The sequence below is a fragment of the Sceloporus undulatus genome, chromosome 2, assembly GCF_019175285.1.
Source record: "Sceloporus undulatus isolate JIND9_A2432 ecotype Alabama chromosome 2, SceUnd_v1.1, whole genome shotgun sequence".
In the NCBI taxonomy this organism is placed as follows: Eukaryota; Metazoa; Chordata; class Lepidosauria; order Squamata; family Phrynosomatidae; genus Sceloporus; species Sceloporus undulatus.
The window spans coordinates 194522209-194536404 of NC_056523.1; the positions used below are offsets into that span (position 1 = coordinate 194522209).

General features: G+C 43.3%; 1 protein-coding gene and 1 long non-coding RNA gene across 2 annotated transcripts in view; one reads left to right on the forward strand and one right to left on the reverse strand.

Annotated features, from left to right (window-relative positions):
• LOC121924346 overlaps nt 1-10714 on the forward strand; it is a 35405-nt gene extending 24691 nt beyond the window's left edge. Inside the window, exons 2-3 of the long non-coding RNA XR_006102571.1 lie at nt 6326-6377; nt 10321-10714. This is a non-coding gene — a long non-coding RNA (uncharacterized LOC121924346). The remainder of the gene's footprint in view (nt 1-6325; nt 6378-10320) is intronic.
• Nucleotides 1-14196, reverse strand: part of ALKBH7 (alkB homolog 7) — a 511499-nt gene that overhangs the window by 152939 nt on the left and 344364 nt on the right. The gene's annotated exons all lie outside the window — the stretch shown is intronic.

The following is a 14196-nucleotide window of genomic DNA, read 5'->3' on the forward strand; positions in this document are numbered from 1 at the left end:
TTATTTTGTTTCTTTAAAGACCTTCATTTTTTTTTGATTTTTCACTGACCGCGCTGTCGCCCAAGCTTAAGTGTTTGTCTCTTAGGCGGTGCGACCCCAGCCTGCCCCCAGCCCCCTCTGCCGCCTGGACTACTTTTTTAGGTCCCCCTCGCGGCATTGTTTCTGATCGTGCGTTTTCCCACCAGACTCTTTGAGTTCACTCTGTGTCTCTTTTTTAGCCCCCTATCTTGGAAAACTGCGCCCCTGCTCCAGACTCCGCTGGTGCGTCCTACAAAGTTTTAGGAACCGCCGTTAGTGCCAGCCCTGTGCACCGGCGCTTGATCGTTGAAAGACCGCAATTTGAATCTTGCCACGCGTTGGGGACAATTGTTCCGATCGCGGTGGCGACATTTTTCACCCCCAGCTGTCCGCTGTACAACTTGGTTCGCCATTGCGGGGGATAAGCCTGGGTTAGGCATGCACAGTCCGCATGACCTACCCCTGCTCGTTTCGCCTGTGGTACTTGTCCCCGTGCGGATGGGGTGAGCATCCTTGAAAATCCTTCAGGACTAAAAAGTTGACGTTTTGCGCTTGCGGGCCGGTGCCTCGGCGCACTCTCCCGGATCGACTGGGTCGCCCTGATGAGTATTCCCGCTCTGCGGCCTTGTCGTCTTGCGTCTCGTGACGGCGGGGAACATGTCTCTTCCCCGGCTTTTTTCTCGTTGTGGTTCTGTCATCCGCCTCGTGACTTTTCTCCTTTCTCCTGGAGCCCGACCCCCAGCCTGCCCTACCCCTAAGTCCAGGTTTGGCTCCCTTGTTCCGCCGTGCCTTCTGGGTCATCTCATTCTACGCCGCTCATGCCTCCTTCTTCGTTTTCGTCCCCCCGGTTTGGGCTCCCCCGCCGTTTCTCCGCTGATGCTGACCGACATCCAGCGGCCTGCTCTCTTTGCCGTCTGACCGGGTTTTTATCGCTTTGGGCGCGTGCCGTGCCCTACCATCTCTAATGTTCGTGTGTCGATCTTATTCGCCCGCGCCCCCGCCATATCCGCGCTGCCCGTTGTGTTGCGGCTTGGGCCCACCCACTTGCACGTCCCGTGTCTGCCTACGCTTCTACCTTGCTGTTTTCTCGGCGTAGGCGGATCCTTGGCATGGCCCACCCGCCGCAGCCCTATACCCGCCACTCACCCGGCGTGCTGCTACCTTGTGTTCTCTCGTGGCACGTGGAAGGTCTCCGCGGGCTAGCCCTCCCTCTTGTTCGCCCCTCTTTTTTTTTCCTCTTTCTTCCGAGGAATCCTGGTTCTGCCCCCTGTATTCCTGGCTTTCCTCCCTTCTCGGTCGAGGGCCACCCCTCCTTTGTTTTTGCACCAGTCACACGACGCGCTGCTCTGCGCGCTGGTCCTTGGGCTAGGTCCGACCACTCACGACCTTGTCATGGACCACCGTTGCAATCACCGGACGTCTCTCTCCCTCCCCTGGATGCCGCTGTTATTTTTGCGGTTCATACGCTTTCCCTAGCTGCGCTACAGCTTTTTCTTAAGCACGTCGTTGAGCTAGCAAGCACAGCCTGAACCACACTTCAGGAAACGGATGGTGGTTTCAGTCAAGCCAGAAAGAAAAGCCTCTCCATCGCATAGGGTAGTTACCTCAGCTGGGGAGCACCACCAAGGCCTCAAGTAACCATAGATGACAGCCGACACGAGATTACAGAACGGAAACAAAACTCTAGTTGCAGGGACAGTGCCTGAGGAGAGAGGCGACAGGATATTCGAAACTGACATTTGTAGTACCACTCCACCACAGCGCCGTTGGCCTCCTTCCATCCGTTATACTACGCACTTTATGTTGTCCACTTCCGGGGCATTTCCACGCTGTCTCCCCAGATCTTTTTCCATGAATAGTGTTGTTTGTGCTCGCCGGTCAAGATGGAAGAGAAAAATTTATTGCGGTCTTCGTAACCGTTATTAGACGATGCGCCTCCGAGTGCATGTTTTTATGACTCTACGGGTTATCGGCATGACCTTTTTTCCGCGGAACTCGGAATCAGGAAAGATGTAGACTCGTGAAGCCATGGAAAAAGGAGGGCATGCTTCTGGTTGCATTGGTGAACAAGGATGTGTTTGAATCTTGTTAGAGTTTACCAAAAGACGCGAAGCACTAGTGATATAGGGTTGCAAATGGTGTATATAAGAGCATACCGCGAAATTTATGGACAAGATTAAGTACAAAGCCTAGATTAGCCTTTAGACCTTCCTAGCCTTAAAGGGTCTCCTCCATAACTTGACAGTAACCAGGCACATTATCGACTGAGCACAATTTTGAACAAGACTAATATCTCCAACGCAAACCGGAAAGTTTTTAGAAGGGTTAGCTGTAGCAGCAGAAGAATTTAATTGTAAGATTTGATTTTGAAACAGCTTATAAATGCAAATTAGATGAAGAAAAATATCATGGAACCCACAAGGTTTGAGGAGAAGAATCAAAAGTTTATAATGAAGAAGCAATTGTATGGTTTAAAAAAATGCCAGAGCTTGGATTTATGCAAATAAAGATGATTGGTTAATTCGGTACAGGAGCGTAGCGAGCTTAATCTACCAAGAGAACGCATAGTGTGGTGATTTATGTGGAATGACTTTGCGTGCAGCAGTCTGACCAGGAATAGTCGTCAGCTTGGCAAGTTTGTTTGCACAGGATTTGGTTTGTGAGTCTATTTAGGTATGTTGAGTGGCCAGAAGGACATTGTTTGTTGAGTGCACAGCTGCTAAAGTTAAAACTATCAATTGCTCCGGTTTACATTTACTGAACCAACAACGAGAGATTTTAGACAAGAAATTTTTAAGGAGCTAATAGGATTACTACAGTTTATATTTCTTGGCCAACACTAACCAGACATTGGTTGTGTGAACACAATCTAGAAGAGTTTTTGATCCTAAGGTTAGAAGATTGGAACAGCTGTAAAACATTGTGAGATACTATAAAAAAGGACTTTAGACAAAAAAGTTAATATAGAAAGCATAATGCAGATTTAGATTGCAATGTAGACAGTTATTTGCATCAAATTAGAGACAGAAGTCAGTAACAGGGAAGATCATCCAAATATAGTGAGAGTCGATAGTTTGAGAAGTAGAAAAAAAGTAGCGCTAAGTATTCTGAGTAAATTTGCAGCTTTGAACGAAATAGTGAACGAGGTACAATGGCTTGAACAATTGTTAATGACCTGAACGAAAAATTTCAGAGTACAGTGGTACCCGGGATAGAGAATTACCCAGCTAGAATTTTTCGGGATACGAAAACATCCCATAGGGATTTATTTGTTCGGCTTACGAAGGTTTTTTCGGGTTACGAAAAAACCCCGGCGCTGTTTTAAAGGAGCCGCGGCAAGCCGCGGCTTTTTTTCCATTAGCGCCTATGGCAATTCGGGTTACGAAGGTTTTTCGGGTTACGAAAATTAGCCGGGAACGAATTAATTTCGTAACCCAGGGAGCACTGTACCAGTAGAAATTCAGAAGGATTCACAATCTGTATAGCAATGCTGAAACAGAAAGTTTGAAGAAACGAAACCAAATAGTGGGTTAAGTACCAAAATGTAAGGACTGGTTCAAAAAGAGGAATAGAGTTGAATACATAGACACAAAATAACATAGGCAGATTTGTTTACAAAGCAACTAACAGTGGAAAAAAAAATGAAAGGTTGACAAAATGGTGGAATGACATGTAAGCCACATACATATTTTATTTCGGAGGGGGATTGTTAAGGAAAAAAACAACATGGGATATACAGTAGTGAAATAAAAACCGTATGTGAGAGTCAGGGTACTCAGCAGAAGCCATTGAGAACCACAGGTGTAAATGGTATAACAATTAACAAGTCCTGAATGCAAGGAAAGAAATGCAAAGTGGATAATTGGACACACCTGACAATTGTTAAGTGGTCAAGGCTGAGATGATGAAACCACTAATTGTAGGATGAACCAAGAGAACCAATGAGAATGATGTACACCCTACTGGGTGGAAACAGACAGCAGTGGGTGGTACCCATGCATTGACTATAATAATGACTATGCATCCCAATGTTTTTGTGGGTGTTAGAGTGAGTAGTGGTGAGGAGTATTGGAGTTGTGTTGGATAGTTGGACTGTATATAGTAGAATAAAGTAGATCTTTATTTAAGACTACTGAGTGTCTGGTGTCTTGGGTGAGCTACAAGAGCCAGCTGGATCCGAAGAAGGGTGAAGACTCTGTGGAAGCAAGAGTGGAAGGCTTGGAGAGTTTGTCAGGGTCTTCAGCCTATTCTCTGTAACTCTGCTAAGCTATAACCATGGCCAAAACTGGTCAGCGCCGGTGCACAACCAGGTGGTGAGTTCAAGCCAGAGGTGGAAAGCACACACTCCCATCATCCTGACAAAGAATTCATTCAAGGGACAACCTTTCCTTTACATACCTTTATTGTGAGAGAAAGGCTGTGGGTGTAGAGTAAAATTTCTGGTCAAGCGCAGTTATATGGGAGAGGTAGTTGTTCTGCCCAACACGCATTTCTGTTATGGTCTATTGCCCTAATTGGGGTGGTAACGGTGTTGTACAAGAAAACTGTCATCACGTCTAGGCCTGTGTGTGCATGTGTTTCTATTTTGACTGGTTATCCTTTATAGAACACTTCTCTCTTCTCTATTTCAGCTTCCCTTGCTTCCACAATCTTGTCGTCTTGTCTGTTTTTCACATTAACCTTCCACTCATCCCGCCATTCATTATCTCCTTTATTAGTTCTTGCTGTTTAATTCTAGAAAAAAGTATAGATTTTGTTGACTTCAAAGTAGCTGATCTGAATTGATTGTCTGGATAGACATATAACCAAACATACCAGATGTTGCAAGAGTTTATCAGACAAGGGAAATTGGAAGTATAATCTGATGGCAATCATGGGGTTTAACGTTATTGCGTGATAGACCGCCACACACAAATTTGGGCAATGGGAAGTCAGTCTGAACGCAATCATGGGGTTTCACATTATTGTGTGATAACACACAAATTCAGTCAATGGGAAGTCAGTCCGAACGCAATCATATGGTTTCACGTTATTGCGTGATAGACTGCCACATGCAAATTCAGGCAATGGCATGCTATTTTCGGGCAATGGGAAGCCAATTCGAACACAATGCACATTGACGTAATTGCGCTAAACTATTGACTTTAAGTGAATGCGTTCTGGCCCCACTTTCTTTTCATTCGAATTTAAGAGAAATTCCTCCCGTTTGATAAACTCCGTAGTGAGAATAGTGGTTCCTAAGGTACTTGGCTTAGAGATCAAAGACATCACCTTGAATTTGTATTCTGTTCCAGAAACAAATTGGCAACCAACAACATTTTAAAAGGCCAGGGGTTAACGCTCCCCAGATTAAAGACCTTAACCAACTGATCTGTCTTCAAAGGAAGCTCTGTGTAAAGCTCATTATACCAATCTAGTCTAGAAAGGACTTTTGTTGTTGTGCTCCTTCAAGTCGCTTCCTACTTACAGTGACCAACCTAAGGCAAGCCTATCATGGGGTTTTCTTGGAAAGATTTGTTCAGAGGAGGTTTGTCATGGCCAAGCTGGGAACTGAACCCTGGTCTTCAGTCCAACTCTCAAACCACTACACCACTCTGGCTCCTTACCTAGAGAGGATTAGAGGACAGATAACTTGCCATGCACAGTTTTATGGAACATATGTGTAGCATTTCACATACAGCAAGGACACCCATGGAAAGGCACATTAGCAATGGTGTGTGGAAGGCTGATCTGGGCAGCATTTTCTGAACACATTATTGGTTGTGCCTCTTCTGCTGGAGCCTATTGTATCGTCAGATTTGCAGAGTCAGATGTACTCATGTGTCTTGGCCCTGAGTACCTTTTGGAAGTCTCTCATCCTTTTTTTTTTAATGCAATTTGAAACAACCAGTGTCTCTGACACATTTTAAGCTGTTTGGGCTGAATCGTGTTGCGGTATTGTGCTTTCAGCGATGGAAAGGTCCAAATAAGACAGAGACAACCGAGGGCCAAAGGATGGAGGAAGGCCAAGAAGGAGACCCTGTATACAGACAGAGCCCCTTTCCCCTCCATGCCTGGGCTTGTTGCTGAATGACATGAATGTGCAGTGACCAGATGTCAGGTGTGTGTGTGTGTGTGTGTGTGTGTGTGTTGGGGGGAGGGAGAGCGGTCTGTTTGTGGGCAGGGATCAGAGCAAGGAAGAATGTGAGACGGAAGTTGGGGGAGGAAGAAGAGAGAGAAAGAGGGAGGGAGGGAAGGTGAGTGCTGGCATCCAACTGGCATCCAATGTCCTCTGGACACATCCCAAGAGGCTCTGTTTGTCTTTCAGAGGGAAAATGGCAGAGAGCTCCTTGTTTGCGCAGCGCCTGCAAGCCATGATGGTAAGTGTTATCTCCCTTCTCCTCTGCCCCACTTGGACTCAAATGGGGCTCAAAGGTCTCATCCAGGGACCTCTGCCTCTGTTCCCCCAGGGAACTTCCCCAACAGTGCTCCAAAGACTGCATATGGGGTGCATTTGTTGGTGCGGGGAGATAGATGGCAATGCACAGTGGCCAGATCAATACTTCTAAAATAAGGCATCCTTAGATACAGTACAGTACAAGACCAAAGGTGCCATTCAGCACAGGCATCTGCAGTGGTCACGTTCAGGGCAGACCGAAATCCGACATGGTACAATAAAGCACATGAAGTATATTTTGCAGTTCTCACAAGATGTAATCCATTTTTCCTGCCAAGTTTGCCTTGGCACTCACAGCAGCCCATGTTGTTTGCCCTCTGTCTGTGGCCTAACATAGTAAGGGGCGCATTCAGCAGAGTGACCAGATGTCCTACTTTTCCCTGACATGTCCTACATTTGAGCCTTCTGTGCAGGAGGAATTCCAAAATGCCCTCCATTTTGAGCAGGACTGAGAAACATGAGTTTATATTTATATAGAATCATAGAACTGGAAGAGACCACAAGGGCCATCCAGGCCAACCCCCTGCAGGAACTTTCAATCAAAGCATCCCTGACAGATGGCCATTTGCTTTGAGCTTTTATTTTGTAATGGGCTACATTTTTCTAGAATTTCCTCCATTTTGCAGTGCCTTGTCTTCCTTTGTGGTGACATCTGGTCACCCTGATATCCAGCCATTGAGTTCAACTGGTGGGAAGGAGAATTGTTGGTGTCACACGACTCAGGCCAGCTCCTGCTGATTGGATAAGTGGGTTGTGTGTGATTTATGGCAATTTTTGCATCATTGCCTCATAGTTCACTCGCTATAAAGATGTAAGCAGCATGAGCAGTCTATCTGAGCACTGGAAAAATAGGCCTTTCAGCAACAAGATCCTTAATGATACAAAATCGTTCTGTTTTTAACTTGCCCCAGTCATTACTCATCACATTCATGGGGTCAACATATGCATAACTGCTGTTTATACATTAACTCCTTTATGTAATGAGAGAACTCTCAGCAAGTAGGATGGTCTTTTGAATCCTTATGGCACCTGGAGAAAGAAGCAAAGGGAAGTGAAGGAAAGAACAGCGCTGTTCTTTAGTGGGATTATATAGCTGATCTGTTAGATTTGATTTATTGCTAGGTTATGAAGTAGGGGATAGTTCCCTGGATCCTTCCATATCACTTTTATGAGATCCGGGAGTATTCTAATTTCCCCCACTTCTGCTAGAAGTATGTCGTGGTGGCCCTATTCTAAGCAGAGTGGCCAGATGCAAAAAAGACAGGACTCTTAACACTTTTAATAGCTGAGTTGTTGTCATTGTTAGCTGCCCTCGAGTTGACTTCGACTCATGGTGACCCTGTGGATGAGACATCTCCAGGATTCCCTGTCCTCAGCTGCTCTGCTCAGGTCCTGTAGGTTCAGTATAACCACCTGGCATGTGGTCTTCCTATCTTTCTACTGCCCTCGACTTTTCCTAGCTGTTCAGAAGATGTCATTGTGAAATGCTTTCTTCTACACAACTCTTATGTCGTAACAGCCATGTCCATGTTTGCACCTAGCCACCCTAGTATTGCACAGAACTAGATAGCTGGACCTAGACATCCTTTTTCTTTCCCCCAGTGCTTCTAGGTCATGATAGGTAGGGGACATTGTAGGAAATTAAAAGAATGGCTTCGTCAGCAGAATGGGCTGACGGCATTGTGGTACAGTGGACTGTACTATATGAGTAAAACAGCAAACTCCAAAGGCTTTCCCACTCCCTCAAAATATCGTATATAATTGACTATAAATTGACCTCATGTATAAGTCGAGGACAGGTTTAGGGGCTAAAACTATGGTTTTTGATATGGTCCATGTATAAGTTTCAGGTAAAATGTAGGGGCATGTGACAAAGGATTTATAGGATGAAGCAAAGGAAAATGATGCCAAAGAACTTAACAAAATCCCAGCAGGCATAACTATATGTGCTAAAAGGCTGGATGGATGAGAGAGCAGAGGTGGGATCAGTGCTTTCAGGACAGATTACACTTTTGCTTTTCACCGAGGGATGGCTCCCTTTTTATAAGTACTTACATTGACTCATGGATAGGTCGACTCAGTTTATTTGGGGTCAATTTTTTGACTAAAATTTCTAGACTTATATATGAGTACATACAGTAATAATTCTGCATCATTATAACATGATCACCATAATCAGAGCATTAGATTCTGTGGGAGAAACTATTTATGAAGGAAGAACTTCCAATCTTACTTTTCTTATTGTTGTATGTTTTCAAGTCATTTCTGACTGATGGAGACACTAAGATCATGATTTTTGGGGGGGCAAGATTTGTTCAGAGGAGGTTTGCCATTGCCTTCTCCTGAGGCTGAGAAAGTGTAGCTTGCCCAAGGCCACCCAGTGGGTTTCATGGCCAAGCTTGGAATTGAATCCTTGCCTCCAGGGTTGTAGTCCAGTACTCAGACCGCCACAGTATCCTGTCTACTTTACATAATTTTAATTTTTGTTCTCAATAAAGCTATGGTTGCAGGCTTAGCAGATGCTGCGCTGTTTATTTACAATGTGTAAATTTACAGCGCTATATAAATAAAGGTTAATAATAATAATAATAATAATGTAAATAAATATATAACTAGAACTCAAGACTAAGGGAAGTTACTCTTTTGGAATATAATCCCAAGAATCCTCTAGCCAGCACAACTTTGTACCATGTTAGCAGTGGGATTCTGTGCAAAAAACAAAAAGTCCAAAAAGTAAGTTTTCCAAACTAGGCTAGAATATGAGAGATAAATATTATAGGCCAGTCCACTGTCTGCATTGTTACTGGCTTTTACATAAGGAGGCATGAAAAAAGTGATTCCCCCTCCTTGCACCTTTCAGCAGAAGTTAGTGTTTATTTTATTTTTATAGCACTATCAATGTGCATAACACTTAACAGAAAATAGGTCTCCATCCATGGCTCATGGGAAGCAATGGGGAAGGAAGAGCAGTGGATGGAGGAGTAAAGAAGGGAGCCATATGGGATTGTATCCAATAGTTGGGCTGTTTCTGCACTGCAGAAATAATCCATATTGACACCACTTTAACTGTTATGGCTCAGTGCTATGCAATTTTGGGTACTGTAGTTAGTCGTGGCATCAGAGCTTACTAATGGAGGCTAAATGTCTCACAATACTGCAAATAGAAGAAATGCATTGCATTGAGCCATGGGTGGTGGTGTCAACTTGGATCCTATGAACCTTGGCTCCAATAAACAGGAGAAATCTGAATTATTATCATGCAAGGCTTCTGCTCTGCCACTCAGCTCTGGCTATCCACACTCCTCCAAACTGGTACTAGGTGGGCCTTAATGAAATGGAGAGGCTGTGTAGGTAACTGGGCTGTTGAAAAAGACAGGGCAAATTCTCCAGCCATGGGGATGGTTGAAAGAGGAAAGGAGAGCAACTTAAACCAAATTGGGTGAGAAAGGACACTTTCCTTGTTCATTCCATCTGTGTGAATTAGAGTGGGTTAACTGGGCAGGGCAGACTGTATTCAGCCAACCAAAATGCACAAAATATATGAGGGAAGTTTTTGAACCTCCACTGGCTTCTTCATTAGGTGTTGCCATTGGCAAAAATATTGTCAAAAATAAATAAATGTTTTATCTTTGTTGGCGATAAGAAATCTCAAATAGTAAAATCCCAGTCTATTGCTCCTCTCTTTAGGATTCTACATTTGAGCTGCTACAGGGGGATCCCAAGTAATGGACTAGGACACTACAAAGATAAACCTCCAACAAAGATAAACATTTTTTTAAAAAAATTGAGACTAAATTTAGCAATATTTTACTGAAACAGCACCTAAAATTTTCGTAATGCTAAAGCATGGCATCTTCTCTTGATAGATTCAGTGTTCGCTATCTATCAAAGGGGATTTTGACATCACAAGGGACGGAGACATTTTGGATCTCAGAGGAAGTACCTTTTTGTATTGCTCATGGAATTCAAATTATATTTCTTGAACTTTGGAAGGCTTTTGTTCCCCATGCCATGTGGCCAGAAGGAGGAGGGACATACTTGTATAGATATCCCTTCTCATCATCTCAACACAGAACAACACACCAGCAACATCTTGACAAAATGTAGGTCTATGACTAACATGGTCTAATTTCATAATCCCCCCTTCTATATGATGTTTAACATCTTTACCTGGTGAAGAAGCTAGAAGAACTTCAAAAGTTTGCATCATGTATTTTGTGCATTTTGGTTGGTCAAATAAAGATATCACTGTTTTGTGGATTCTGGATGTTCTGTACTAAGTCACTGTTTGTTATAGTATTGCTTTTAAAATAATTATAACGCAACATCTGACAAAATCGTCATATGTTGTTTCACTCATAAGTGCACAATTGTGAGAGTGGCTGCATCCACACTGCAGAAATAATCCAATTTGATACCACTTGTTAACTGCCATGGCTCAGTGTTATGAAATTCTGGGAACTGTAGCTTTTTTTAGACATTTTGCTTTCTCTGTCAGAGAGCTCTAGTGTCACAATAAACTACAATTTCCAGAATTCCAAGACAGTTAAAGTGGTGTCAAACTGGATTATTTTTGTAGTGCTGATATAGCCTCTGTTAAGTATTTCACCTCTGGGGCCCTGTGAACTTCTTCTGTTCACATGTACCATGGTCTTCTCCGTCACTTAACTTTACTTGGCCAATGCTGTGCTGATCCCTGCTTTGTCCAGACAATCAAACACCCATCTTATTGCCATTGACGTCCTCATATATAATACAAAGGACTGAGGAAAATGGTGAAGACAGGAGATTATGTTTGTCCCAAGCACAACTCGGTCTCCCTCTCCCCAAGTTGAGAGAGACATAAGCTCCTTTGTGCGTTTCTCAAGATTCAGGTAGGCCAATCACAGAATCATAGAGGTGGAAGAAACCTCAAGAGCCATCCAATCCAACCCCCTGCCATGCAGGAAGACATAGTTGAAGCATCCCCCACGGATGGCCATCTGGCCTCGGTTTAAAAACCTCCAAAGAAGGAGACTCAACCACTCTCTGAGGGGGCATTGAGTCCATTGCTCTGGGTCCTATTCTCTGCAGCAGCAGAAAACAAGCTTGCTCCATCCTCAGTATGACAACCCTTAAAATATTTAAACAGGGCTGTCATATCACCTCTTCCTGTGTTTGTTTCCTTGGACTAAGATCACACGAACATTCATTCCCTGTGTGAACTGAGGCATTGGAGGAGACTGTCCAGTGAGGGAGTATGTGTGTGTAAATTGTTGTGAGACGTGTAGTCTTGCTCTAGAGCAGGGGTAGGCAACCTACGGCCCGCGGGCCAGATGCGGCCCGGTGAGGCCTTGGGACCGGCCCCAGCCCGCTCCTGCCGCTGATTGCCGCCGGGGCCTTTGGGGGACAATTGTCTATAGAAGCCTCAGAAACATGCATTTATATTTATATTTTTTAAAAAATCAGCAATTTTTTTTTGCGTGTCCTCCATTTTTTTAAAAAAAAGTGTCTTCCATTTGAAAATTTTGTCCTACATTTGTCCTGGTTTATTTATATATTTAATTTTTAAAAATTAATTATTTATTTTTTGGCTTCGGCCCCCCCAGTTGTCTGAGGGACAGCAACCCGGCCCCTGGCTCAAAAAGGTTGCCTACCCCTGCTCTAGAGAAACAAACACAGTCATAGGAATTTATCCTGTGCAGAAACGGAATTTAAAACAAAATCCTGCAAAAAGCAGGATCATTTTCACATGACGTTGTGCATTAACCCGCACAGAAAGTGGACAAATCCTGCAAAAATGTGATTGTTTTCACATCACATTATGGGCATTGAGCATTAATCTGGCATTAACCCACACAGAAAGTGGACAAAATCAGCTGCTTTTTATTTTCAGGATTCTCTTGAAAGTAAAAAGCAGCCAATTGTGTCCACTTTTTGTACGGGTTATTTTTGCGTTGATGCTCAATGCTGCTGATGAGTCTGAAAATGATCTCCCTTTTGCGGGATTTTTCCGGGATTTGAATCCCATTTCTGCATGGGATTTAGGCACTCATCCTCCCATGTAATAAACTCCATAGCTCCACTATGGGTCATCAGATTAGCACTATACCTGTCAAGAAATAAAAACAAAATTAAGGCACTGCTGTGGAAGAATACAAATCGCAGGATTCCTGAGGATGTAGCCATGGCAGTTAAAGAGTATCATAGTGCTATAACTGTGTAGTGTAAGAAATCCCCACGTTGGGGTTGCAGCTACCTAAAAACACATCTGGAGAATGTGGAGGCGGTGGACACACTCATAACTAGCTTCACAACTAATGTTACAAGCAGGAAATGAGCCAAAAAAAGTGCTGCCTTTCTATTTGTTTTTTTAAAGTCAAAACAGGATTTAGATAAGAAGTGGCAAAGGCCACTTAATTAATTAATTAATTCTACACTGCAGAATGAATGCAGTTTGACACTGCTTTAACTGCCACAGTGCAATGCTATGCAATTCTGGGAGTAGTAGTTTTATGAGATATTTAGCCTTCTCTATCAGAGAGACAGAGCAGAAAACCAACCTAGAAGCTAATCAGGCATCAAATAATGGTGACAAAGTCCATCAATCCCTTATGAAGAAAGCTCTGATTGGTGTCTCTCTGTGCTTCAGGGCTAATCCACACTGTAGAAACAATGCAATTTGACACCACTTTAACTGCCATGGCAGAATGCCGTGGAATTCTGGGACTTGTACTTTTGTGAGATGTTTAACTTTCTCTGTTTTGAGAGCTCTAGTGCCACAACAAACAGATTCAGAATTCTATAGGATGGAGTTAAATCTGTGTCAAACTGCATTATTTCTGCAGTGTGGCAGCAGCTAAAAGATTGAGACTTGTCGAGAATCATTGTTAAGTAGTGTGATATAATTGGCACAGATCACCAGTCCATATAAATGTCCCCCCCTTTGCTGTAGCACAGGCCTGTCATGCTCATATGTGAAGACAAAATACCTTGACAGAATGCTTTGTAGTGCATGGAATTGCCTGGAGGCTTGTTCTCATAGTGTTTAGGCCTTAAGGTAGAGAATCCAGATGTCCTTTCACAGCACCGCTAATCCCTGAAACCTACCCAAGAGGCAGAGGACTAACATGCTTTGTGGTCAAGTGAGACATTACTATAAAGCAGAGATGGAAATTGTGGATTGCAACTCCTAGCAGCCCTGTTCACCAATTATTATTATTATTATTATTAATTACCCACCTCTCCCCGTGGATCAAGATGGGGAATAACAACAATTAACAGACAAACCACAACAGTTAAAATATACATCAATTGAAAAGGACAAATAAGATATACACATATTAAAACAATCCATATTTAAAATTAATCGTTTAAAATTCACAATTTAAAAATAATCTGGATAAGCCTCTGCCGGAAGAGACTAGTCTATAAAGCTAATTTAAATTCAAACAGTGTATTCAGCTGTCGAACCTCTTCTGGCAGGTCATTCCACAGTCTAGGGGGATCTGAAGAGAAAATCTTCTGGCTGACCATTGCCAACCTAGTCCTGGATGATTGCAGTAACTTACATACTCTTAAATAAGAGTTAAAGTACAGTACTTACGTACATTGACACATGGATAAGTCAACTCAGGTTTTTGGGGTCAATTTTTTCACTAAAATTTCTAGACTTATACATAAGTATATACAGTAAATATCAGCTAGAGGACCTGAATATATGGTGTGGATTATCTGGGAAGAGGTAATCCTGTATAGCCAAT